Genomic DNA, 27,977 nt, shown 5'->3' on the forward strand with positions numbered 1-27,977 from the left:
AGCACTAAAATTAGATGGTAACATACATATTGGAATAATAGTTCACATAATGGAAATTTTTGCACCATAGACAAATTCTTGGAAAAGCCTGGCTGTATGTTGAGGAATATTTATAAAGAGTTAAGGCAGGTCATATATAGTCCATGTTAATCTGAGTTCATCCCAGAGAGGGCATGTTGATTTTGTGTGAGACAGTAAGTTAATTAGTGCAGTAAATTAATATAGCACAAAAGTGACAATATTGTATCCAAGGCAATTTATTGGTGTTAATTTCTTCATTTGCAAATGAACAAAGTTCACCTATTGAAATGGATGTTTTAATATATACTATAAATTGTTTCTGAACTTGCACATTTAAAAAAATTATCTGTAGTTTAGTTAAAGTTGTGTGAGGGTGCTGGAGAGGACCTTACTCTCTTAACCCTGCATAATTGTGTATTTATGCTTTATGTATAGGGAAATAGGCACTGCTAGGGCCAGAGGCAGAACTGTGAAGGATTTCCTGTCCTCTGGTGTCCTCATGCTTCCTTTTCTTTGTATTTTCTTTATTGCAGAGATTATTTTCCTTCTCCTTGCCTTACATGTTCAGGACCCAAGCTCTTTCTTCTTCCGAAGCTACTCTTAGTGTAGGATTTGAAACCTGTTCATACTAAGATTTAAGGAACTGATAAAAATGCTTTATTCTCATTTGTAGTATTAATAATATGTCTGATATTTATTTAGCATTTTATACCTTACCAAACACTTTTATATACCTTATATCATTTAATCACCACTACAACTCTGTAAAGTAGTTGATACCTCAAATGAACCAAGACTCAGATACTAAAACAGGGTTTTGAATTTAGGTCTCTAAACTCTGTTTTAAGATTTAAAAAAAAACCTGAAGCTAAAAAAAAAATGAATCTTTATATGTAAAATTTCTGGTGTCACTTGTCTACAGTGAATTCTCTTTCTCTATTCAAACATGGTCACAGCTTATGGACAGTAACAGGAACTGATAGGTTACCAGGCATGAAATCCAATGTAAAGAAGATAAGGAGATGTCATTTAAATTAGGGAAAAATAACTCTCTAAACTACCGAAGACTATTACAAAGAGTTTTGTAATAATTAAGGTGATGTAGTATGGTAGAAAGAGGATGGGCTTTGAAATCCTACAGAGAAGGTCTACGGCCATACCACCCTGAACGCGCCCGATCTCGTCTGAAATCCTACAGAGAAGGGATTTGAACCCAATTCCAGATCTACCACTTACCAGCTGTGTTACTTCAGGCAAAGATACTGAACCTCTTTGAGCCTCAATTTCTATATAATTGGAACTATTGATACTTGTTTCATGGGACTTTTGTGAATGTTCCTTGAAAAACATATGAAGTTAAAATGATACAATCATTTGTTGAGCACAAACTAAATGTTCGTTTAATTTGTATGGAGAACTATTCGATAGGTAATATTGTTGTGAGGATTTAACAGGTGAAGAAACTAAGCATAAAGATGTTTATCAACCTGACCAAAGTCACACAGCTAGTAATTTTTGGAATCAGGGTTTGGAATCAAGTCCACCTGATTCTGATACTTGTGCTGCATAGTACATAGTATTTAACGCTTGATACCTTTCCTATAGTGATCAACATTTATAATGATGGCTGGAGTGGGCATCTGTCTGTTGTTTTGGTCCATCCAGAAACACTTTCCGTCTTCTTCTGTTAATAGCATTTCTCTTCTGTTGGGAAACTAGTTCTCAGCCACTTCAGAAGATGGGCATGTCAGCACCCAGCACGAAGGCAGGTATGTGACTCCAATAAAACCAATCAGAACTCTTCCTTGTGTTATATACAGGGAGTGAGAGGCCTTCTAGTTCCTTTGGGATTGCTACAGTAGGATAATGTAAGCTGGAAGCTGAATAAAAACTGATAATGTAAACTTACATTATATTATTAAACTATAGAGGCTTAAAATAAAATAATTTTGTGTTTAAAAGGGAAAACATTAATTGTATGAAAATTTTCAGTTATAATTTCTCAGAGAGGCTGAAAAATGAAGTACCATTTTAAGGATTTCTTTAAAAAAATGACATAGTAGGTAGTGATAGTCATGATTCAGTATTAGATTTATCTAAAACACAAAGGAGAATAATTTTTGACTGATTAATTTGACACCTTTATAAAAATATATTATTTTCATTGCTTCTGCTTGCAAAGCTCTTCCCTCAAATACTCAAACAGCTCCTTCTCATGCTTCATTCAAGTGTCTGCTCCCTATTACCATGAGGCTCCTTCTGACTCTTCTCTCTAAATAGTACCCTACTTACTTTTTACCCTCTTTCTGATTTATTTTTTATTTCATGGATTGTATAATTACCTGACACTGTACTTTTTATATATTTGTTTATTGCTACTTCCCACACTAGAATATAAGCTCTATAGGGCAAAGATTTTTGTCTCAACACTGGAATGAATGAATCTTTTTAGGGGAAAAAAAGAAACAGGGAGTAAAGATAGGTTGGCTGATTAGCTTTGATCAAGCCTACATCCTTCTTTTCTTGGGGACATGCCAAGTCCATATTTCTCAGTCCACCTTGCAGTTGGGAGTGGTTTTGTGATAAATTAGGATGTGAACAGGAGTGATGTACACCACTCCAGGCATAGTCCATTAAATCTCCCGCACATACAGTTATTATCATCTCAGTATGTCTAGGACACTTATGGGTTACACTTGTTGTTGTCAAGTGGTACTTCCAGTCTATAAAATATCCTGGTTTCGACAATTTTAGAGACACTATAACTAGCATGACACTCTAGGCCTTTTCTTCTGCAGCACATCGCAGATAAGCCCTGTGACTCTGAAAGCCACACATTACAGATTTCATAGCCACAAGAAAGAAGGATACTGGATCCTTAAGTCACCACTTGGGAGAGAGCTGCCCATCTGGTCACTCTGGACATAGAAAAAGAAAAAAAATATTTTGTGCTTGAGCTGTTATACATATTTGAATTTGAGATTTAAAGCAATTAGCCTACCCTAATATAGGAATCTAAAAGTCAAATTGTTAATATTCAGAATATATAAATTAGGAAATGTAGATGCTTATTTTTAACTAATACAAATATAATTTTACTTTCCAATTATAAATCACTATTGATGATCCTTCAACAATGCAGGTACTAGGGGTATTGACACCCTCCATAGTAAAAAATCCACGTATAATTTTTGTCTCTTCAAAAACTTAACTGCTACTAGCCTGCTGTTGACTTACTGATAATGTAAACTGTTGATTGACAGTTTTGTATGTTATATGTATTCTTACAATAAAGTAAGCTAGAGAAAAGAAAATATTATGAAGAAAATCATAAGGAAGAGAAAATACATTTACAGTATTGTAATGCATAAAAATCTGCATATAAAACACTTCTTAAACCTGTGTTGTTCAAGGGCCAACTGTATTTTAAAAGACTTACTGAATCAGATTAGGTATAATATTCCAATATTTTATGATTTATTTTATAATGTCAATGTTGTTAGTAAAAATCAACTCAGAGTCATAATAAATTGAGCATAGGCTGCCTGTTCCCACAGGGATGGTTAATCTGGCTATTCTATTGTGGAACATTCCATGTACATGTAGGAAAATGCTATATGACTGGTTGGAATAATTTGATTACTGTATGTTCACCAACTGGAAAGTCTAGTCATAATATCCTTTTTGTCTTCATTTTGTCCCTTGATAACCAATTCATGAAGCTAATCAAGCTGAATCAAATCTTTCTGGAAGGCAGAAGTCTTGCAAACTGTCTCTGACACCATCTGCTGCACAAAGAAGGAAAATACGGTGTACTAATTGGTATGTTATAAAATAGCCAAGGGACTGAACCGTAGTGGTTTTGGAGTCAGTGGATTTCTGTAAGATCTCAAATTCTGAGAGATGCTAGAGAATGCACAGTGTCTGGCCCTAGAAATGTGGAGAGAACTTCTTTCCTCAAGCTTGACTTGCCTCTCTCTGCCTTTGTGGTCATCCAGACAAAAGAACAAATGCAGATTTCTTTTGGGCAGTTATGTACACCACGAATTTTATTTTATTTTTTAAATTTTATTTTATTGTATTTATTCATTCTTTTAAAATTTTGTTTATTCAGACAGAGAGAGAGAGCGAGCATGAGTGGGGAGGAGGGGCAGAAATAGACTCCGAAATGAGCAAAGAGCCCAACATGGAGCTCAACCCCAGGACCCTGGTGTCATGACCTGAGCCAAAGGCAGATGCTTAACTGACTGAGCCATCCAAGTGCCCTTATACATCTAAAATTTTAAACTAAACAAATACACATTCACTGAAACCATATCCAAAGAATACAGAATTGCATATTGAAGGATTTTCTGGTTCTTTGCAGATAAACTGCTACAAAAAATTATTTGTTTTGGTTTCTACTTTTAATTTTGAAAGATTTTCACAAAGGTCTGGTGACCTTTATTCTTTGTTCATCATTAGGAATATTACTAAAATATTGCTTGGGAGCTCTGTGTGGGAAAGCAGGTCCTTTTGACAAATGAGTTTAACCATAGGATGATTACATATGACAAGCTGGAATTTTCATTTTGGCAACCTCCAGTATCAATATCTGGAGAATGTTTCTTTCCTGAAGTCATTTGGGCCTTTGCCTAAAAAGTGTAATTCTGTGTATCAGCCTTCTTAAAGTTAGACTAGAGGAATAGAGTCAGTCTTATCACTCAGTATGCAGATTTTTCTTTAATCCCCAGATTCCAATCTCTAGTCTCAACCTTTCTTTCTTTCTTTCTTTCTTTCTTTCTTTCTTTCTTTCTTTCTTTCTTTCTTTCTTTCTTTCTTCCTTCCTTCCTTCCTTCCTTCCTTCCTTCCTTCCTTCCTTCCTTCCTTTCTTTCTTTCTTTCTTTCTTTCTTTCTTTCTTTCTTTCTTCTTCTTCTTCTTCTTCTTCTTCTTCTTCTTCTTCTTCTTCTTCCTCTTTCTTTCTTTCTTCTTTCTTTCTTTCTTTCTTTCTTTCTTTCTTTCTTCTTCTTTCTTTCTTCCTTCCTTCTTTCTTTCTTTCTTTCTTTCTTTCTTTCTTTCTTTCTTTCTTTCTTTTTCTTTCTTTCTCTTTCTTTCTTTCTTTCTTTCTTTCTTTCTTTCTTTCTCTTTCTTTTTTCTTTCTTTCTTTCTTTCTTTCTTTCTTTCTTTCTTTCTTTCTTCTTTCTTTCTTTCTTTCTTTCTTTCTTTCTTTCTTTCTTTCTTCTTTCTTTCTTTCTTTCTTTCTTTCTTTCTTTCTTTCTTTCCTTTCTTTATTTTTAAGGTTTTATTTATTTATTTATGAGAGACACAGAGAGAGAGAGAGGCAGAGACACAGGCAGAGGGAGATGCAGGCTCCTTGCAGGGAGCCTGATGTGGTACTCGATCCCGGATCCCAAGATCAGGACCCGAGCCAAAGGCAGGCACCCAACTGGTGAGCCACCCAGGCATCCCTCAACCCGTCTTTCAAGCCAAATGTTCTTGAGGTCCAAAGTTTAAATCCTTTTGGTTTAATTTATTGAGGGTAAACCTCCCATCTCTGAGGTGATATTGGGCATTCTGTGGGGTAGCATCTGTGCAGAGAGAGGCAGGGTTCTGAAACTTTGAATTTTCCCCTGTGCTTCATCCTTACTTTCTTTGGTACTTTGTGACTCTATGAGCCTTCAAGTGGAGTGGAATAAGGAGTTTGCTCCCAAATTTCTCTGAATAATCATATTTTGTGGACTGAAGAAATTGCAAATTATTTTACATGATGTAACCAATATGGGCAAACATATACACAAAAAAACAAAAAAATGTGACTAAGTGTAACCTTTATCATGTACTAGTGACATGTTTATTGATATTAGCCTCTGACTTTGTTGAGTGGGTATTTTAAAGAAATATTTTCACTTAATGACGATAGCCAGTATTCGGCCATTGCTGTTGTCCGTGTTACTTCTTCTTCAACAGAAATGTTCTGTAAGTTGATTTGAGTAGAAAATTGTATAACACATGACACTTTCCTATTGAACTTTTTAGTATATGGCTCAAGTTTTTCTTATGGTGACAGTTATTAGTAGAAGGTAAAATTTTTATAGTCTATTATTCTCATGAACCAAAATATTAGACTATTGTTTAGGAACATGATATTACTAGCACAATGAAACATTTTCTTTTATAAGCAAATTATAGTTATATTTCTTTGTACAAATTTGTAATATGTATTACCCACTCTAAAAACAAATATCATGCAATTTATAGAAGGAAGATGGATCAATATATTTTGTATTCTACTAAATCTCTGAACAAGCTTAAACAACTTAATTCTTTTTCTCTTTTAAAAATTTATTATTGAAGTATAATTGACATACAATTTCATATTAGTTTCAGGTATACAACATATTGATTCAATAATTCTATGCAGTGCTCACCATGATAAGTGTAGCCACCATCTGTCATCATTCAATGTTATTATAATATCATTGATTATATTCCCTGTGCTTTGCCTATCATCTATTTGACTTATTTATTTTATAACATAGTTATTTTTTCAGTCTGAATAAATCTTCCTCTAAAGCAAGTAGGATGAGCAGATAAAAGTAAAGCTATCTTATTTTGAGGAAAAGTCTTTAGTCATTATTTGAATTTGTTGTTCACTGAGATGTTTGCCAAAATAAAGAATGTGCTTATTTTGGTTGTTATTAAAAAAATGTTTGAAGTCAACACAAACAACACCAGATGTGTCTAGGGATGCAGCCTCTGAGATGGCAGCCTCAGGCTCTGTATTTTTTTTCCTATTGCTGCCATAATAATATTATTTCAAATTTAGAGGCTTAAAACAACCCAAATTTATTATTTTACACTTCTGTGAAAGTCCTAGACTGGTCTCACTAGGCTAAAATCTAGGTACATCTAGGGATGAATTTCTTTCTTGAAGCCTAGTTGAGAATCTATTTCTGTTCCAAACTTGAAGAACTTAAAGAAGTTTACCTTTTAGAAGTGTTGTTTTTTGTGCTTTTTTGTTTGTTTGTTTGTTTGTTTTTTAGTCTCTGGAAAAATGTTCAGTTGTTGATCATTTTGAGTGCTTTTAACCTCAGTTGACCCTTTAAAATGTACTTAGTTTCCAGTAAAGAAGGTATTTTGTGCAGACCAACAGAGTAGAAAGGGCTCTAAGGAAGAGAAAATACTTTTTACTGAATCTAGTTATCACTTACTTGGGTGAAAGGACTAATTTACAAAGCTGATTCATTAGCTCGGTCTTTTTTTTGAATTATGGTGCTAAACAGTTTATGACCCGACTGCAATGATCACTTATCACTGAAATTCCCAGCAAATGTCTGTAGAATGCTTTCAGTTGTCCCCAAGACCCCCTTCTCACTCCTTTTTTAAAAAATTGGCAATTTTCCATTTGCAACAACATGGATGACTTAGAGGCTATTATACTAAGTGAAATAAGACAAAGACAAATACCATACAATTTCACTTATATGTGGAATCTAAAAAGAAGAACAAATGAATAAACAAACAAAAAGCAGAAACAGACCCATAAATATAGAGAACAAAGTGATGGTTACTGGGGGGTTGGTGGGGGTGTGGTAGATGGACAAAATGGGTGAAGGGAAATGGGAGCTATAGGCTTTCCAGTTATGGAATGAATAAGTCATGGAGATAAAAGTATAACATAAGGAATATAGTCATTGAATTGTAATAGGGTTGTATGGTGACAATTGGCAGTCTCATCACTGGGTTGTACACATGAAACTAATATAACATTATATGTCAACTATACTTCAAAAAAAAAACCTGGCAAGTTTGCATGATTACTACCCTGAAAACTCCCAAAGGGACTGTGCAAATTCTGGACATGTTAGGAGAATGTTACCAAAATTCATGTAGAGTAAAGGAGAGCATAACAGCATCTGTGAAGTACTGTCTGGAAAGAGAATCCCTATTTTTAGTCCCACTACTCCATGTCCTGCTGCTACATTGCATTCTGTACTGTTATTTCTTTTCAGTCTGGACTTCTGACTTATTTGTACCATATATCTTCTTCTGGAAAGTGTGGGTTGGGTCAAAAAATCTAGTTTAACAGCAGAGTGTTATTGCTTCATCCTATTACAGGACGTTTGTCACTTTCAGATAAAAAACCTCAGTCCTTTTGGATGTTGTGTTAATTATACAAATTAGCCTAAATATCACATTGATAAAAATAAATAGATAGGTACATTTTAACTTAGAGTGTTAGCAGACAAAAAAGATAGATGAGGTTATTAGTAATTTTGTCATAAGAACTTGGAATTCTTAAATTTTATTGCAACTTAAGATGATAGGAACTCCAGAATTTTCAAGTGGAACAGGAAGTTCTTGTAATAAAATATGAAGAACATGCATGTTATTATAGTATAAAGATTTGCAATTATGCGTTGATCGCAGCTAAGGGATTACATGTTTTTAATGAAGTGCACATTGTCAGTGTGCAAAGCAATAAATGAAAAAAGTTACAGAATGGAAAATTTAATATATATGATAATACACATAAATCTATTAGAGAAAGAAAAGCAGAATTAATTATAATTCAGTACCCGGAGGGTGAATAAAAATGGTAAAGAATTATGAAATAAAAAATTCATTTTGTAATTAGTTTAGCATAGTAAAATTAGAAAAGAAGTAAGTTTTTTAAAGGTCCTTATACTTATAAAATATTTCATGAAAGGAGGGATCCCTGGGTGGCGCAGCGGTTTGGCGCCTGCCTTTGGCCCAGGGCGCGATCCTGGAGACCCAGGATCGAATCCCACATCAGGCTCCCGGTGCATGGAGCCTGCTTCTCCCTCTGCCTATGTCTCTGCCTCTCTCTCTCTCTCTGTGACTATCATAAATAAATAAAAATTAAAAAAAAAATTTAAAAAAAAAAAAAAAAAAAAAAAAAATATTTCATGAAAGGAGAGCAGGAAAAATGTTAATTATAAGCAGTACCTAAAAGAGGAAAAATCTATTTTATCTTGAAATAACAATGATTAAGTTTCTAATTAATTCATGGTTTCATTTTAAAAACTAATCACAACAATGTTTTGAATATTCTAAATAGTCAAGTGAAATGCAAAGATATGCTTAAAGCATTTGTGAAGCTCAAGTGGTTTTGAGCACCAGTAATTCTCTCCAAGGCATTTTTGAAAAGCAACATGAAGTTAAACTTTTTCTTGCTTTGGGATTGTCCAATGTAGTTATTAATATTTGTGAGAGTTCTGATGGGCTATTTGTCTATATATTGATTTGGTGGTTCTAATATATCAGGAAATACATTTTTTATTACATCATGTTGTTTTTTCATAAAAAACAGGGTTATTGTGATGAAAAAAGTGTCTTAGTAGTAGAATGAAGTAAAGATACAACAACAGCCAGACTTACTCTCAGTCTTTATATGTAGTGAGTACCTACAACATTCTTAAAGCCACCTCGTTGATAGGTTAGGCTTGATATACGCACATGGTTTCTGAACCAGCATAGAATGATGGAGTACATAATTTCAGGTGAGCTATAACCTTAGCCAGTCAGGGTTCAGAGAGATTAAAAGTTGTTTTTTGTGAATGAGCATGGTTGATTGATTTGACCAAAAGTAATTCTTTAGGATATTTAACTGTTCTGCCTCCGACAAGGTAGATGTGTCACAAAACAAAACAAAACAAAACAAAACAAAACAAAACAACAGAAAAACTGAGGAAAAATTATTTTAGTATAGTATCATTTTTTAAGGCAATTGATACTGACTAGTTCAACTAAGGTTGTCAACTAAAAGTTATAATTCAATTCAAAAGTTCTGATCAGTTCTTTACATAGAAGGCAAGTATGTTTGATTAGTATTTTTAGATGTCTCTCAAAGGTTCCCTGGCTTCTCGTTTGCCAGATTTTGACATTTAATATATTATTTTAATGTAACTGAAATTGCTGGTTTGTGTGGAATTGGCTACCACCTAAAATGACTGTATTTGGAGATAGGGCCATTAGGTAGATAATTAAAGTTAAATGAGGTCAAAGGGTGGGACCCTAAAATCATAAAAGAAAAGAAAGAGACACCAGAAATCATTCTCCCTCTCTGCACACCCCCCCCCCCCCCGCTTCTCTCTGCATGAACACAGAGGCCATGTGAGGATATGAGAAGGTCACCATCTACAAACAGAAGAGATATCTCACCAGAAGCCAATCCTGAAGGCACTTAGATCTTGGACTTCTAGCCTCCAAAACTGTGAGAAGATAAATTTCTCTTATTTAAACCACCCAGTCTTTGGTATTCTCTTATGGCAGCCCCAACAGTACTCAAGTGGGAGGATTGATTGGATTACGTTAAATATTTTGTGATCATACATTTTGATGTCCTTGTGTAGGGAACTTGGAGATTAGATTGTAAATGCATTGGAGACCCAGGCCATGTTCCTTTGATGTGGTTTTTTGGGCTTGCTTTATTATGGATACTATGTAATACTCAGGAAAAATAATGCAAAGATCAATAGAGCCATCTCTTGTTTTTCTAAACTTCAGTTTTATATGAATTATTATGCTTTATATGTATTGATTCATGTATTTTATGGCCATTACAGTGGAATGTTCACCATTTTATATCACATTCTTTTAAGCTAGTGTTTCAGGGCAGTGTAACCCAACACAAATCTCTATATAGGCCTGGCTCATAGTTCAGATTTTTGTGCCTTTTTAATCTTTGAAGAAAGTTCATAATGAGTAAAGATATTTTAATGTATATAATTCTGTGGGGAAGGTAAGAGAGGAATACTGATTTATTCATATAAAATCTATCCATTTAACTATTTTTATTAAGAGAAATAACTTCATACATTCTATTTTCTAGCACTTTTTTGGTTAAGAGCTAAACAATTGTTAGTAATCACATCTTCATAAATTAAGAACACTACTTTCATCTCCTCTGCTCCATTTCATTGGAATATGTATTTTTTTTATTCTTCCTACATAAGTCAGCTAAGATGGAATAGTTTTTAATTTGAATATAATGCTCTCAAAATGAAAAAAGATGTTTTGGGTATACATACCATTACAGAAAATACTGCCATTTTCCAACTTTGCAAAAAATGAAAACATTTATTTCCATCTTTGACTTTGAAAATAAATACTACTATTTTATAGCATTACATCTTTTATTTGTAGCAGTGTGGTATTATGGAAAAATATGGACAGACTAGGGCTTGCATCCTGGCTCTGTCTGGTGATTTTATTACAGTCATTTTGCTTTTTGGCTCTGGTTTTATCAGCAAAATATGGATAATAATTTATGCATTGGAGTTGTAAAGACTGAGCAAAAAATTTATATGTGTTATACTTAGCATAGTGACAGACACATAGATAATGAAAATTATTTCTCTAAAGAATGAAATTTTGAAGAGCTTCTATTAATTCACTGCATTCAAGATTGCTAGAAGCTGGGCCTGAGGTTAGTGTTAATGTTTTTCCAGAATGTCCTATGCTTTCAAGTGGTGCTGGGATCATTATATAGGCATGGGCCAATCTTTTATTTTGTGCTTGCTTTATAGGGTCTATGAAAGGATTAACTGAGGTAATGCATATTTGTAGAGCACTTTTCATAGCCTGAGAAGCAGTAAGGGGCCACTGCAGTGAATGGTAGCTGATGACATTGTGATCATTGACTACCCTTCAGGGATCAGTACTGCTCATTTCCCATTCTGATTACTTGGGTGGTAGTTTTGGCAATGGCATGGTGATTTGGGGACTGGCTGCATCTAATAATCCTGGGTTTTATTTTCAGGAGAATCTACAATGAATTAAGCAGTGGTGATAGAGACAGGATGAAGGCTCCTCAGTATATTTTATCATTATTCCATCTAATTTTTGGCATAATTTAAAAGGTGAACAGAGACTAATATTTGAAGAGGGTTAAATGAAAAGTGCTGGTCTCTTACACAGGTGTGTCTCTCTCTCTTTTCACACTTGTTTGTAGCCAGGAAAATATTTCAGCCATATATAAAAGTGATAGAATATCCTTTACTGGACAGTGATTGCTTACTATGTGGTGACATGTGAAAAGTACATTGGAACTAGTCCAAGTGGTGACAGCAATTTATTCATATAGCATTAGAAATAGAAATAAATGACCTTATTGAGTTTTTTAGGACCCTGTGAGTGTTATTCAGATGCTTGAACATGTAGTTGTCTGATGTACTTCTAGATGTATATAAAGGGCAATGAATGTTTTTCTATTTTTTTAAGATTTATTATTATTTTTATTTGAGAGAGAGAGAGAGAGAGAGAGAATGAGTGAAGAGAGGGATGGAGGGAGATAGAGAGACAGAATCTCAAGCAGACTCCCCACTGAGCCTGAGCCTGACATGGGACTGAGTTTGTCAACTCTAAGATCATGGCTTGAACCAAAATCAAGAGTCCAACACTCAACAAACCGAGCCACCAAGGCACCTCAATGAACGTTTTTCTTAAACAACTATTATTTTTACTAAGGTTATTAGTGGAAATGAGTAAATTACACACATAGAACTCCAGTGTCAGGAAATATGACATGTGGTGTGAATGGATGAAGTAAAAGTACCAAATCATTATAATGATCATAATTGGTACTAGAAGACAATAAAAATTACCACAGGTCATAGACACTGAATATATATTCATTAAATGAATGATCACTAGGTGAATCAAAGCTTATATATCTTAAGGGTAACTCTTTAGGTGTGATATGCTTCTATTTCAGTAGTGTATTACTATGCGCGTATATTTTTGGTATTAGTTTATGATGTGACATAAATAATGGGAAAGGAATTTTTTTAATATTTAAAAAAAATCCAGAAAGAAAAAGAAACTGTTAAGTGGCCTAGACTTGTCTTTAATGCCATATCACACACTCCGCAGTTCTCTCCTGTCCTTTGACAGCCTTCATCCAGGATACTTGTGTCCACTCATTTCTAGTACTAGGCCTGTCTTCTTCAGGCAGTGCTTTTACTTTCCTCTTGTTCCACCTATCACCAGTTGAATATCTTGATTGTCAGGCTGTGCACTTAGCTCTCTGTTGAAAGGGTGGAAGGATCTGAGAACTTATTAGCATATGATTACACCTATATTGACTTACTGTATTACACTTTGGCTTGGCAATATCATTGGCATTCACTGAGTAACAATGAATAGTTGCTGAATTAATTTATAGACAGAGGTTACTTAGGTGAAAAAAGAGAGGCAGGGAAGAGGGAAGGTGTTTCTGCATATGAAATAGCATGGAGTAGATGTAAAGCAAGCCATGCATAAAATATTTTTCATGGAGTTATGAATGGGAATGGCTGTGTGAGCAGAGTGGAGGGTACACTACATGGAAAGAACTGAGCCTGCACATCAAGCCCAGATTACCAAGAGTTGGGCAACACATTTTATTTCCTGTTCCTCCCCTGATTCATTTCCAGAGTGTGTATTTGGACCTGGTTGACTCTTAAATGGCTATTTCACAGCTTTGCTTTTACAATGTGAGCAATGATAGAACTCCTGTTGTTTCCAACAACAAAGGTATAGGTGACAAAATTTGGTTAGGTTTCTAATACATTGGGAAAGAGGTACGAATTCTATATATCACAGGATAAATCAGAACAATGTTTCACCAAATTGAGATTAATTTCTAAGGGAACAGTATGATTTAATGTATCAGAGATATTTAAAATGTATGCTAAAATAAAATGTTTTTTAAAAACTGGATAAGAACAAGTATGTCACTTAATCAGAATCATAAGTTCATAATGAGTAATTAACAGTATTGATTTTTTTAAAAGATTTTATTTATTTTAGTATATGTGCTGCTGAAGTGAGCACAGATTTTATTTATTTATTTGAGAGAGGGAGTGAGTGAGTAGGGGAGGAGCAGAGGGAGAGGGACAAGCAGAGTGAGCTGAGCATGGAGCCCCACTTGCGGGGCTTGATCCCACAACCTTGGGATCATGCCCTGAGCAGAAATCAAGAGTCAGATGCTCAACCAGCTGAGCCACCCAGGTGCCCCTAATTGCACTGATTTTTGAAAGCTATCAGGAATAGTTGGTATTAGAGAGCTAGGAATAACTATTTTAGGATATTTAGTAGTAGTCAAACTTTTATAAGGGAATTGTTCTAATTTTGATATTTAGATTTTAGTAAATTTCTAGAGAAGTAAGAGAGAATAAAAAGATGAAATATAGTAGTACACATTTTGAAAGAGATTGTAAGAGGTATATTAGTGTTTATGTTTTGCTTTGTTTTGTTTTAATTAGGATGGAGAAGATTTCTGTTTTCAGATACTTGAAAGGAAATTATGAAAAGGATTGTGTTCAATTATTCTTCATCTCCACTGGGGATTGAAAGAGAAGCAAGGGGCTTAATTTGTAACAAGAGGGAAAATTCACTTAGGAAGAGATTTTTTTTTTTTTTGGCTTAAATTGTGATTAAACATTGTAACAATTGACCAAGAACTGTTAGGAGTTCCTACGCTTCTCTCTTTTTAGAGTGAATAGAGACAAATTTACAGGTTTATTCATGTGAATATACAATTCTCACTTCATGAATCTTTGATGATCCTATATGGACTTTAACATTTCTGCTGAAATAGAACATTTCTGTTAAAAACATTGGGGGGGGGGGGTATATTTGTTGGAAGACTTTCTTCTCTTCCAAACATTTTATTTTTATTTTATCTTTTAAGATTAAACCCATCAGACATTGTCTGCTTTGATATCTAAACAATTTTATGAACATTCATGCTAAAAAGAAATGGGAGAGGCCAGGTAAAGGCCATTTAAACTTTCTTTTCTTTTTTTTTCTTTTCTTTTCTTTCTTTCTTTCTTTCATTTTTTTTTTTTTTTTTTTTTTTTTTTTTGCCTTTGTTCTTTCTCTCTGATCCCAGGATAAATGTAAAATTCGCTTGAGAAGCTGCTGTGAGGTTGTATGGGCTGCTGCATTCTCAGGCAGCACAGCCCATACCTGCCAGTGCTTCTGAAGGGAGACAGGCTGGACTTGTGGCACTTTTCAGGCTTGTTTCTTAAACTCAATTCATTTGTAAACAGTTTCGGTGAGCTTTTCAAGTGAGTCCCGGGAGGTGGATCACCTCCCTACTGTTCTACATTAGAGTAAAATTTAACAGACTTTTAAAAGCATTTCACAATCTCAGAACAGAAACATAAAATAAATTCAAGTATTTGGATTTTTGCCAAGTCCCCAGAGAAAACTCAAAAAGACTCTCTTTTTCCAGTGGGTATATCTTGAAATTTCCTTTGAGGTTTTAGTTAAATGGAGGGATCTGTGGTTCTCATCTCTCCAAGTTCAGACGTAGGAAATGATTCCCTCTTAGGGTGCTTGCTTGACATCAATAGAGCCCAGGGTTGGGACCTGCTTAACAATTCATTGTGTGTGTGTGTGTGTGTGTGTGTGTGTGTATGTATGCGTGTGCTGACACAAGCGCAAGCGTTTTCTTTTACCTTTGTAGCAGGCAGAGAGAGAGAGAGTAGTAGCCTAAAAGGACAAAAAGAGAATAATTAAATATTTGGAAATTAAAAGGAAATTATAGAAATATTTAGGAACCATCATGATTTTGAAGGCATGTTCTAGAAATCCAACGTTCTACTGGCTTTGCTGCTTACTTTCCACTTTGCAAATCCTTGGGCAAGTTACTTAGCCTCTCTAGTCTGTTACTTCATCCATAAACAAGGAATAATAAAAATAACTATCTCACAGAATCGTTATGAGAATTAAAGCTGACAATGAATGCAAAATGTTTATTACATGAGAAGCACTCAACGTTAGCTATGATTGCTAATATTAAGGATGAAAGGTCAAATATATTATGAATGACAAAAACCTGTAGCTGAATTAGCCATTTTCACAAAGTTTGTGACTTCTTAGCTTTCTGCAGAACAATCTGGGATAAGTAAAATTTCCTAGTAGGCCAGATATTACTGTTTGCTGCTATGCCCTTTATCTGCTTCCAGAGGAATTTCCTTCTAGGCTTGCTGCTTTATAATGCACCTTATGCACCTGTTGGCAGTCTCTTAAGGATGCATAGTTTGGGTCCTGGGCTTTGGCTCAGCTTTGCCAGATCAAGTGAGACAGAATCTCCTGTCCCCATGAACATGCAACAGTCAGGGGGTTCCAGCTGCTTCCTTGCCATTTACTCTTGGCTTCATCCCTGTGAGGTAGATGGGTAATTAGCATGGATCTTCTAGCCACCTTAAGAGAAAAGGAACTTACCAAGCAAATATAAATGTGGCAGGGAATTTGTCTGTCACTTCCTTCTTAGCAATCTAAGATGCATTGTGCAAATATTTTCCAGCTCCTAAAGTTCACCGGTGGTGAAATTCAAGTTCTCCCTCTTTTTTTTTTTTTTTAATTTATTTATGATAGTCAGAGAGAGAGAGAGAGAGAGAGAGGCAGAGACATAGGCAGAGGGAGAAGCAGGCTCCACGCATCGGGAGCCCGACATGGGATTCGACCCCTGATCTCCAGGATCACGCCCTGGGCCAAAGGCAGGCGCTAAACCGCTGTGCCACCCAGGGATCCCCAAGTTCTCCCTCTTTTAAATAATCATTTATCCTAAAGGAAGTTTTCTCATTAACAGTAACAAAACCACACAAATATGTCAGTTGTCTATGATGATATTTATCCTTTTGTATTTAAATAGTTGTAGTTGGAGAAAAAAAAATAACTATTAAACCTTGGCTTTCTGTGTATTAAGCTGCATAAAGGCTTCTCTTTGATCTTTTGGGCAAGTTAACATAAGGTGCCAGGATTCAAATAGTTATATTATTAAATGTTTGCCCATCCCTTTCTCTCTCTGGCCCCCTCAATCTCTGAGAATTTGCAGAATATGAATTTTTAATTCACCTGAACTGATGCTCTTTCCAAAGCCCTTGTATATGTACAAGGCTTATGGAAGACATGAGAAGGAACAAGGACAAGTAAAGCGACATGCTTTTGATATTTGATATTTTGATATTTTGATATTTTTTTGATATTTTGATTTTTTTTTTTTTGATATTTCTTAGAGTAAAACATCAGTGACCCATATTGTCTTTTTTGGTGGAGAGATCTAGACTTGTGAATTGACTTCTGGTCAAATGAGAACATTCCTGGTTTCGATATGTGTTGATTCTGCTTCGAAACCCAGGTAATAGTTTATCAGACCAGTCAATTATTTTTATAAGTGCCTGAGTGCTTGCTTCATGGCTATTTTTAAGTCTTGCTTAAGCTTCTCGATTCTTCTATACTGGAGTTCCTCTTTTAGATTCAGATCACATAGCATGATATGATTATTAGTTTCATTAATGTATGTTTTGAAAATTTATCTCATTAAATAATTAAAATGTATTCCAAAGACCAATATAAATTGGCTTTAGGATTGTCTGAAGTTTTTTTTTTCTTTGAGGACAATCAACTATAGCCATAAAACGAAGGGAAAAAATACCACATTCAGCAAATATGTATAAATTTAAAAAAATTTTAAACTTCATGTTATTTTTGTCAGCTAAGACAAACAAAACATCATTTAGAACCTAAAAGAAGGTATAAGCTGATCTCTTCCTCCCTAATGCTGCTTTAAAATTCTGTTGTTCTGTTCCATTCAAAGATACCTCTTTAGGGATCTGTATTGCATCCCTCATCACCTTTATGCCCTCATTGGACAGTTTATGTTCCTGTTTAAGCTGCTGTTTCTACGGACTGAATTCAACTTGAAGATGATTTTATCTACAACTGAATTTCATGGAAACACTGCACAGGAAATTGCCTGTCTATGAGGCCACAAATAACTATATTTTAATTTGAGGAGGCACATCAAGTGTTTTGGTCCCCCCCCCGCCCTAGTATCCTTTGAGTGTCTCCCTACACTAGAAAGTGAAGTCTGACCTAGTAGGGTGCACACTCCATGCTTCACTTCCCTGCGGTGCCGTAAATAAGGAACTTGTAATTGTCATGCTCTCTATCTCATCTTCAGCCTCTGGAAAAACATATGGAGTGATTTTGTTTTGTATATAATAAGCAGATATTTAATTTTCACTGTTTTCTATATCCAAATCTCAGATAATACTCAGCTAGAAAAATAATAGATTTATATAAAGTGCAATACCTCAATGAGAAGATAAGAATAATAGGAAAATGATTATTTAAACTCATTAAAGTATTTGAAAAGAGAGGAAGAGAGTGAAAAGGAATAAAATGTTCAAACAATTAAGTGTAAAAAAATGAAATACATTACTTTTGAGTTTTATATGGTATAAAAACTAAAAAATCTCATTAGCAAATGGAAACAATTAACTTAAAATAGGCCTTTATTATTCCACACATGAGAAAAAGAGAAGGAAAATGTTCTTACTTATTTTGAATTTCTACCAGTGATTTCAAGTTATGGATTTACTTGGTCCAGTGAGGTTAAGTGTTACTTGAATTTCCCCCCTGAGCTCTGTGTTTTCCTGGAAACAAAGAAAGAAAAACAAAACCCCAACATCTTGAGTGACTTTGTTAGCTATGAAATGAGTAGATATTTAATTTTCACTGTTTTTTATCCCTAAACATATAATATGGATCTCAAATAATACTCAGCTAGAAAAAATATAGATTTATATAAAGGATAATACCAAGGAATTATACAAAGAGGAATAATAAGATGATGGTTAAGTTCATTAAAGTATGAGGAGAAGAGAGAACTTAAACTTATTTTTATATGAAATAGAGAATAAAAGGGAAATAAAGTTCTCTAGATGCTCTTGTGAACACTATATTCATTCATGCTTACAACTGCATGGAAATTTTTAATTATGTAAAGCATGAAACTTTGAACCTAGTCATTTGTCATACTTCCAAATTCCCACAAGATGGCAGACTTTCAGAGCATTTAGAATATGTGCTTGGCTAAGTAGCTAGAATTATTTTAAATCTTGTAACTAGGTTAAGCACAAATCCTGTTTTCTGATCAGTGATGCAAGTAATACACAGAGCAGGGTCCAATTTTTCCTCTTGTAATTTACAGATTCTACTAAATTGAACTAATCAAACAATGGATTGTGAGTTTATAGTACTCCTCAGGTTGAGAACCACGTTGTTATTTTTTAACTCTAATTTGAGGTCATTGATAATCACCCAGGAATGTGCAGCCTCATCTACATTTAATTTATTTTATTCATGAAGGTCAGAGATGAGCAGGGATGCAGGCCTTAACAGATGGAACTCCACGTCTTGGTATTTTAGAGGTTCTGGCCACATGGCAGTGTGGTTCTGCAAGCAGCAAGGAGCAGTCAGTCCTGTCCATCACCAAGCTTGTGCCTATGAATATTTAAATGATTATGTTTAACATGCACTGGGTGATACAGGCTTGTTGGTGGAATCCTTTCTTCAAACTCCTTTCTCTGTGTGTGTCTCTTCCTTTCTCTATCTCTCATTCTGTCTTGTCTCTCTTTTGCTAGTGGTGATTGTAACTGTTAGTGACTCATCAAAGACAAGTCCCTAAAGCAGCCACAAATACTTCCATAGCCTAAGACAAGAAAGAGGTTTCTGGAACCAACTTAGAGTAAACTAACAGTAACAACATAAGACATAGGTGTTTGAAATTAGCACCAAGCTTCAAATTTTGCTTGAGCTTATATTTGTCTTTTTTTTTTTTTCTTTACAGATGGGGATTTTATATCCTTCAATGTCTTTCATTTCTCTAGCTAGGGATAGAGTTATCCAGGGATAAGTGACTTTTCTTTTTTGGGATTACCTTTCTAAACTAGACTGTTAGACAACTAAATTAGTTAGATAGCTAGATAGTTCCTTCATTTGATAAGTAGGGTGTATGTACTTTTGAAAATAATTCTATTTAAGTGATAGTCTTGGTGCCAACATTATAATTCTGTTGGAATGCACTTGGTACTTACCCAGTGCTAATGGGTAGTGCCAAAGCTCATGTGAAGAAATTACTAGTGGCAAACATCTCTAAACTGAAGATGAAAATTTGTTATCTCTCAATATCAGAACTGTTAATGGTGAGATTTGGGTTTTATGCTGTTATATAAGGGCATCTGAACTTGAGAAGTGATTATATTAGTTGGTTAGGTGGAGGCTTGTGTAATAGGCTGATAAATGCTTGAGGTAAAATTTATTTGTGTGAGCGGAATTTCATTTGTTGTATGAACTGCACCCAAAATGCTTATGGCACTGTGTGGACAAAATTTCTTAAGATTTTGCAAACTAAATTGTTTTGTTTTGCCTCCCTGTGACTGTGTGCATAGTGCATAGCCACTACAAAAAGGCACCTCAGTATCCAGAGCAAATAACAACTTTGAAATCTGCCTAATTGTATACTCATAATCTCATAATGTCAGAGATCAACTTGAGGGGATCCCAGGTTCCACTGAATTCTACTTCCCAACCTCTGATGTGCAGGCTGAATGGTACCCTTCCTGTTCCATCTCAACATTCACTTGAAGAAAATTCAAGGTGATTTTGTTTGTAAGACAGAGCTCACAGTAAGAAATGCATAAATTCTGGGAAGAAAATTCAGAGCTCTGGAAGTAGATTTCTACAGTCCCTCCCCCCTGCCCCATTTTGAATTTTGAAACAGCAACTAGCAACATAAAGAATTAACTACATTTAAAAATATTTCAGGGCAGCCCGGGTGGCTTAGCGGTTTAGTGCTGCCTTCAGCCCAGGGTGTGATCCTGGAGACCTGGGATCAAGTCCCACGTCGGGCTCCCTGCATGGAGCCTGCTTCTCCCTCTACCTGTGTCTCTGCCTCTCTCTGTGTGTGTCTCTCATGAATAAATAAATGAATCTTTAAAAAAAATATTTCAGAGAAAAAGTACTTCAGATATGATCTTTATATTTTACTCTAATGGTTAAATATACAGATAAAAACATTCAAGCTCTAATAACAAGAAGCCTAACTGTTTTTAGCTGACCATGGATTAGGCTAAAAACAACAAAACCTAAAACATCTCCCACTCCAAATTCATTCAGGTGCAGAGAACTGAATCTACTCTAACTAGTTTAAAATATGAAGGGATTTATTGCCAAGTATTAAATAGCTTATAAAATCATTCGGAGGAACTGACTTTTAAAGTCACACCACAGGGGATCCCTGGGTGGCTCAGTGGTTTAGAGCCTGCCTTTAGCCCAGGGTGTGGTCCTGGAGTCTCAGGATGGAGTCCTGCATTGGGCTCCCTGCATAGAGCCTGCTTCTACCTCTGCCTGTGTCTCTGCCCCTCTCCCTCTCTCTCTGTGTCTCTCATGAATAAATAAATAAAATCTTCTAAAAATAAATAAATAAATAAATAAATAAATAAATAAATAAAGTCACACCACAGAAATGAACTGCAAAATTGCTGCTTCTTCTGTTTCCATCAAGAGGTTTTCTGTTGAACAGAGAATTGCTGCAACAGCTACTGACTTCAGAACAATGTCACTACTGCTATAATGCACACCAGCAAATGGAAGTATGGAGCTTTGCCTTTCTAAAACTTACCTCAGATCAGAAGTCAGGTCTTTCATAAGGGCATCTAATGCAAAAAATGATATTATATCTGGAACATTGTTGCAAGGGAGTTCATATTTTTCCACAGTGCAAATTATGGTAAGAAAGATAATTGAATTTTTAGGATTGCTTTTATATTTCTTAGGAAGAACAGCTAATTGAACACTTGAGATGCTGAATTACCTTCTGTCTCAAATATTTACTCAAAATGTTTTTTAGGAATTTTCTCTTTTTTTTTGTTTCAAGTTTTTATTTAAATCACTTACATATAATACCCAATGCTCATCACAAGTTCCCCACTTAATACCCATCACCCATTTAGTCCATCTCTTAACCTACCTCCCCTGTTCTCAATCATTAAGAGTTCTCAATCATTAAGAGTCTCTTTATGGTTTGCTTCCCTCTATTTTTATTTCTCCTTTCCCATATGTTCATCTATTTTGTTTCTTAAATTCCACACATGCGTGAAATTGTATGGTATTTCTCTTTTCTCTGACTGACTTATTTCACTTAGCATAATATGCTCTAGCTCTATCTACAGCATTACAAATGGCAAGATTTCATTCTTTTTGATGGCTGACTAATATTCATATATGTATACCACCTCTTCTTGATGTGGCATTCATCTCTTGATGTGGTATTCATTCACCTATTCATCTCTTGATGGACATTTGGTCTCTTTCCATAATTTGGCTATTGTTGATAATGCTGCTATAAACATCAGGGTGCATGTGTCCCTTCAAATCAGTAGTTTTGTATCATTTGGGTAAATACCTAGTAGTGTAAATTGCTAGGTTATAGGATAGCTCGATTTTTACCTTTTTGAGGAATTTCCATACTGTTTTCCAGAGTGGCTGCACCAGTTTGCATTCCTACCAATAGTGTAAGAGGCTTCCCTTTTCTCTGCATCCTAGCCAACATTTGTTGTTTCTTTTGTTGTTAACTTTAGCCATTCTACCAGGTGTGAGGTGGTATCTCATTGTAGTTTTTGATTTGTTTTTCCCTGATGATGAGTGATATTGAGCATCTTTTCATTTGTCTGTTAGCTATCTGGATGTCTTCTTTGGAAAAATATCTATTCTTGTCTTAGGCCCATTTCTTAACTGGATTATTTGTTTTTTGGGTGTTGAGTTTGATAAGTTCTTGATAGATTTTAGATACTTTAGGAATTTTCTTATTCCTGCCTTTTTTTAAGGTTTGCTCTTATATAAAATGTGACAGACTGCATGAAGTTCTGGTCCTAATATGTTATAAAAGGAAAGCAAAGCTTATGAAGGAAAATATACTGAAAAGAAGATAATAGAGCAGCTTTTGATAAGGAAGTATTGAAAAATCTAGGACTCCTCAGTCTTGGGAGGGTAAATAGAATTTGTCAACTGTAAACTTGAAGGAATGGATAAGAAGAAAAGACAAAATTAGGATTTAGTTTGAATCTTGAATAGGTGATTTTAAGGTAAGTACAAGGAGGTGCTACTCACCCAACATATGTCATTTCATTCTTACTGTATATACAGAACTGGCTAGACCCCGGGAAGGATTTTTACCAGTAAAATTTTTTTACTTTTTACTTTACTTTTTTACTTACTTTAATTTTTACCAAATTCACCAGAAAGTGAATTTGAGTTCCCTGGGGAACATGGAAATTGTATGTGCTCAAGTATTTTTTCAACATTAATACTTTAATGAAAATAAAAAATAAAAAAACATTCAAGACTCATTATATTAATTCATGAAAAGCAGATTATCAAAGGAAGTCAGGAGATCAATATCTCTAAACTTTTGGGCTAGGTCATGGGAAGGAAGTGTGGCACAATGGAAGGGCTTTGGGTCTAAGCCAAATTTTATTTTATTTTTTTATTTTTATTTTTTTAAGCCAAATTTTAATCCAACTTTGCCATTTGCTAGTTATGTGATCTTTAGCAAATATCTTAACCTCTAGTAGCTTCAACTTCTTTCTCTGTAAATTGGAGATAATATATCTAGCATTTAAAGCTAGATTAGAGATAGAAAAAGTAGAATGGCTAGCTACATGCTCTGGTACATACCAGATGAAAGAAAATGATTTTTTTTTTCAATATATATTTATTTGAGAGAGAAAATGCAAGCTGGGGGAGGGTCAGAGGGAGAGAATCTCAAGCAGACTCTCCAATGAGTGCAGAACTTGACATGGGGCTCAATCTCTCAACCCTGAGATCATGACCTGAGCTGAAAACAAGAGTCAGGTGCTCAACTGACTGAGCCACACAGCCATCCCAGAAAGTGACTTTTAATTAATTAATTAATTTTTTACTACTGCTTTGTTAGAGGCAGAATGCCAGTGAGGTAGACACTTGATACAAACTTGTGTGCCAGTGTTCATCACTCATGCATGTGTGTAATCCCTTATGATATTCCTCATACTATTGTGTATAAATTCTTGCATGTCAGTGCATATCTTATGCTTAGCTGATGGCAGGCAGTCACCTTCTGATGGATCTTTTTTGTCTCTTCCACTCCTACTCCTGTCCTTATTCTAACCCACTTACTAGTCACATACTAATTTTGATCTTTTATAGCCCCTGCCAGATATCTGCAATGGCTTCATATCATGCTTATAATTGTTTTTGTATGTATGTATGTATGTATGTATGTATTTAAAAAGATTTACTTTATTTATTCTTGAGAGACACACAGAGAGAGGCAGAGACATAGGTAGAGGGAGAAGCAGATTCCTCTCAGGGAGCCTGATGTGGGACTTGATCTTAGGACCCCAGGATCATGCCCTGAGCTAGAGGCAGACACTCAACCATTGAGCCACCCAGGTGTCCCTATAATTGTTTTTAAAATGCACAGTTCCATTTCACCAAAACTTTAAGTCTTACTTTGTGGAGGTTGGTGAGGATGGAAGACGGTTGGGACCAAATTAAGATGGTTGAGGGAAGTTCCAGAGGAAAGTCAGTAAATAAGTAACAAGCCAAATAGATAATCTGTAGGTGGATTAGTAGGTATTTAGATGATTGATAAATAGATGATAGGGTAAATGAATTAGAATAGGAGTGTGATGAAGCTGAGAGTGTGTGGTATAAAATTGGGAGACCCAGGTTCTGGGTCTTGTAATCTGACATGTCTCAAGTCTCTCTCTGGTCAGATATGCACTGTTTAGCTCATGTGATTTAATTTCATATGCTTCTAAATGAAGAAGCGCTTCTTCTCTCCCTCCCTCCCTCCCTCCACCCCTCTCTCCTTCCCTCTCTTCCTTCCCTTCACTTCCTTCTGTTGTAATTTTTGCATTATCACCATATTTCCTTCATACTTTCCCAAATAAATCATATTTTTTTTCTGGGTAGGAAAATAGCACATTCTTCTTGCAAATATAAGTACTAAGAATAAAAAGTCCATGTTCTCACTTACTCATTTATGTTTATGATTTTTTTGTTGTTATTATAAACAACTTTCAAACATTAGACATTTGGACATGTGAATGATCATTTCCTTTACATAAAATCCTAGCAATGAAATTCTTGAGGAAGAGTGCACATATCTTTAAGGGTTTTAACATGAATTTCCCACTTTTGCCTCCCTTTCCCCTTCCCTTAGGGCAGATACAGGGTATAAAAATGTTGGTTTTCCCACACCCTCACCAACACTGGATATTATTGATCTTTGAAATGTTTTCCAATCTATTTGGTACAAAAAGGACATCTAATGGATGTTTTAGTTTGCTGTTCATTGGATAATAGTGATCTAAAATTATTTGTCTGTGATTATCGGTTATATGTACCAGGCAATATTATACTGAAGCTTATCATCACATTCTTTCTTCAAGAAATGCCATTATCCACTCCTCTATAGCTAAAAGTAGTGAGTATATGCTAAGGAAGTTTCTGTGTGTTATTGTCCATGCAGTTCTTAAGAAGAAAAAAAAAAGCAAAACTATGTTATTTGATAGTGGCCTAATACATGATATCCAAAATGAGGATTCAGAATCTGTGCCTTATAACCTTGTGCAAAATTAGTTTATTTTGGATTTTCTGTTGTATTCCATCTTGCCAGTAGAGGTATTACACAGAAATACATGTGGCATGTGCTGTTTTTATTAATCTGATCATTTTCACATTTTCACTTTGCCATAGCTGTTTCCCAGCATGAGTTATATTTGGACCAATTTCACTTTTCCATGTTTGCTAAAGTGGGGCCTAGTCTACTGTCATGTGAGCATCTTTATGAGGGAATTCTCCACTGATTATGTTAGAGAATAACTAAGCATTGCCCAAATAACAGTAATGTTCACCTTAAAATTGTCTTTCAAACAATCCCTCATAGTGCTTCAGCAGCATTAACTAGCAAGCATCTTTATTATCCTTCTTTATAGAACTGGACTTCTAATGTTTGAAATGAAGAAGCAAAGGCAAGTGAAACATTCTCCATATTAATGTTGAAGTGAATAAGAAAAGAATGCAGAGCCTTTATCAATGTTTCTTTTTTAATTTCAGATTTCTGATATTCATTTAAAGCCTTTTTTTAAACTGATGAGTTCTGCATGCATAGTCTGCTAATGTGTGCCTTATACACTAAGTACTTCTTCCCCAGTGGGGAGAACAAGATCATTTGGAAGAGATTCAATTCCAAACCTCCTCTTATCAGGTTTGCTTTATTAGCTTTGGTGTCTGGATATACACAGTACACCTTATTCCTGCTGCAAGTGGAATTGTTTGCTGGGAGAGGAAAACATTCTTTGCCCTTGAGAAACCTTCAAAGTGAGTGAAAATTGCTGTGATGCAAACTCTGGAAAGCAATTTGTAAACCTTTGGGCCATCGGCATTGCTATTTCACATCTTAGTGTCTGTACTCCCTATTTCATCGCATTTTTATATGTCTTGTTATGTCAGAAGAATTATTTTGTTTGCTATAGTAGGCTCAGGGATATAATCTGGGGAGAAGATCAAAGTGCCAAGGCAATATAATCCAGCAAGTGAGGACACTGTTGGAATTTAAGGAAAAATCCATAGAAATGATATTTCATTGTTAAGCTTATGTCCTTTTCCCCTCCCTTTTCCTTCAGTCACTTTTCTAGTAATCTACTAACCAATATCTTTTTTCAGTTCTACACTTCAAGACACTACTTGTGGGATCACACTATTATTCTGCTAAGGATTACCTGTCCCTTTTTCAAAAGCATATGTAGTTTAAGGACAACATTCTGTGTCTGTTAAATACTGTTGATTAAATGTTTAATGAATTGAACTGAGTGAAAAAAAAATCCCCAAAGATTCCTGGCCACAGACTATTTAGCCTTGGAGTTCTCCATCAGTTCCCTAATATAAATGCTCTGTCCAGATAATTCAGCTTAGGGTAAAGTCTTTTTTATTTTTGCTGGTGGGAGAGGGGAGGTAAATGGTCAATGCATTGATTAAAGAATACAAATATTCTGCCTTACAAAGTTTCGAAGATACGAAGCAAAGTAACATACTTTGAGCGAGAAAATATTCAAAATAGGAAGTCAGAATTGTCTTTCGGAATATAAGGAACAAGAGAAAAGAAGCTGGTTACTAAAATACACAAAAGACTTAAATTTTCCAAGTTCTCCACACCAGTATAGGGAAAAGGAGCATTAATCTTGCCAAATATTAGCCAGTGGGTAAAATTAAATTTGGGGAATGACTTGAATATTCCAGTAGGTCATGATTACACTTGATATCTGGTTATTCTCTCTTTGTCCATGGTCATCCCCTTGATCCACATCTCTGTCTCTGCTCAGCTCTGTGCCCCCACAAGAGTGTCCTCTGTGGATTGCTTCCTTTCCTGGGTCTCCTTGTCAGCTGCTCCCAGTCACATTTCATTGACGAGAGACATTAGCAGGTGACTAGAGAGCGGAAGGAGGGAGGCTAGAATATTTCTTTCCTCTGACCCCCACTCTGATCATTTCTGGCAATTTCTATGTTTCCCCATCACCACAGCTTCCTCATGTGGCCCCTTCTCTAAAGTTCAGCTCTCTAGGGTTCAGGTAATGGGCTTTTTTTTTTTTTTTTTTTTTGTAGTCTCTCCGGTGCTTATGGTGGTGATGACTTTCCAGTAATGCTGGCCTCTGAGTGCCTCTCTATCCCTTGTTTATTCTCTTATCTCTACCCACACTTCTCACATTTTAAAGGACTCCTTTCACCAGTCTCTTTATATGAATCACCTGCAGATTAATTCTGTGTCCTGCTGGGGACCCTGACTGATAGAGTATCAAACTTCCCAAGTCGTTTATTATTTAGTGTCTATATGAAGACAGAACAAGAATTTTTCAATGTTCTAATCATACCCTTGTTTATAGGAGCCTGTATCATGGAAATATATTTTAAATTCAACTAAGTGAGTATAAAAGAGGAAAAAGAAAAGAGGAATTGGGCAGATTGTAGATCTCCTTAAGCCATTTTGACTTAATGTGGTGTGTTTAGCAGTAAATGGGCTGGAAAACAAAATTGGAATGTTTTTGATCCCACTAAGTTCACAAATATTTAG

The 27,977-nt window shown here is 35.2% G+C and overlaps 1 long non-coding RNA gene across 1 annotated transcript in view; it reads left to right on the top strand.

Moving 5' to 3' along the window:
• The window catches only part of LOC112657580 (uncharacterized), a 40,932-nt gene that overhangs the window by 8,029 nt on the left and 4,926 nt on the right, over positions 1–27,977 (top strand). The window contains exon 2 of the long non-coding RNA XR_003135119.3: positions 10,132–10,238. This is a non-coding gene — a long non-coding RNA (uncharacterized LOC112657580). The remainder of the gene's footprint in view (positions 1–10,131; positions 10,239–27,977) is intronic.

The sequence above is a fragment of the Canis lupus genome, chromosome 8, assembly GCF_003254725.2.
Source record: "Canis lupus dingo isolate Sandy chromosome 8, ASM325472v2, whole genome shotgun sequence".
In the NCBI taxonomy this organism is placed as follows: Eukaryota; Metazoa; Chordata; class Mammalia; order Carnivora; family Canidae; genus Canis; species Canis lupus.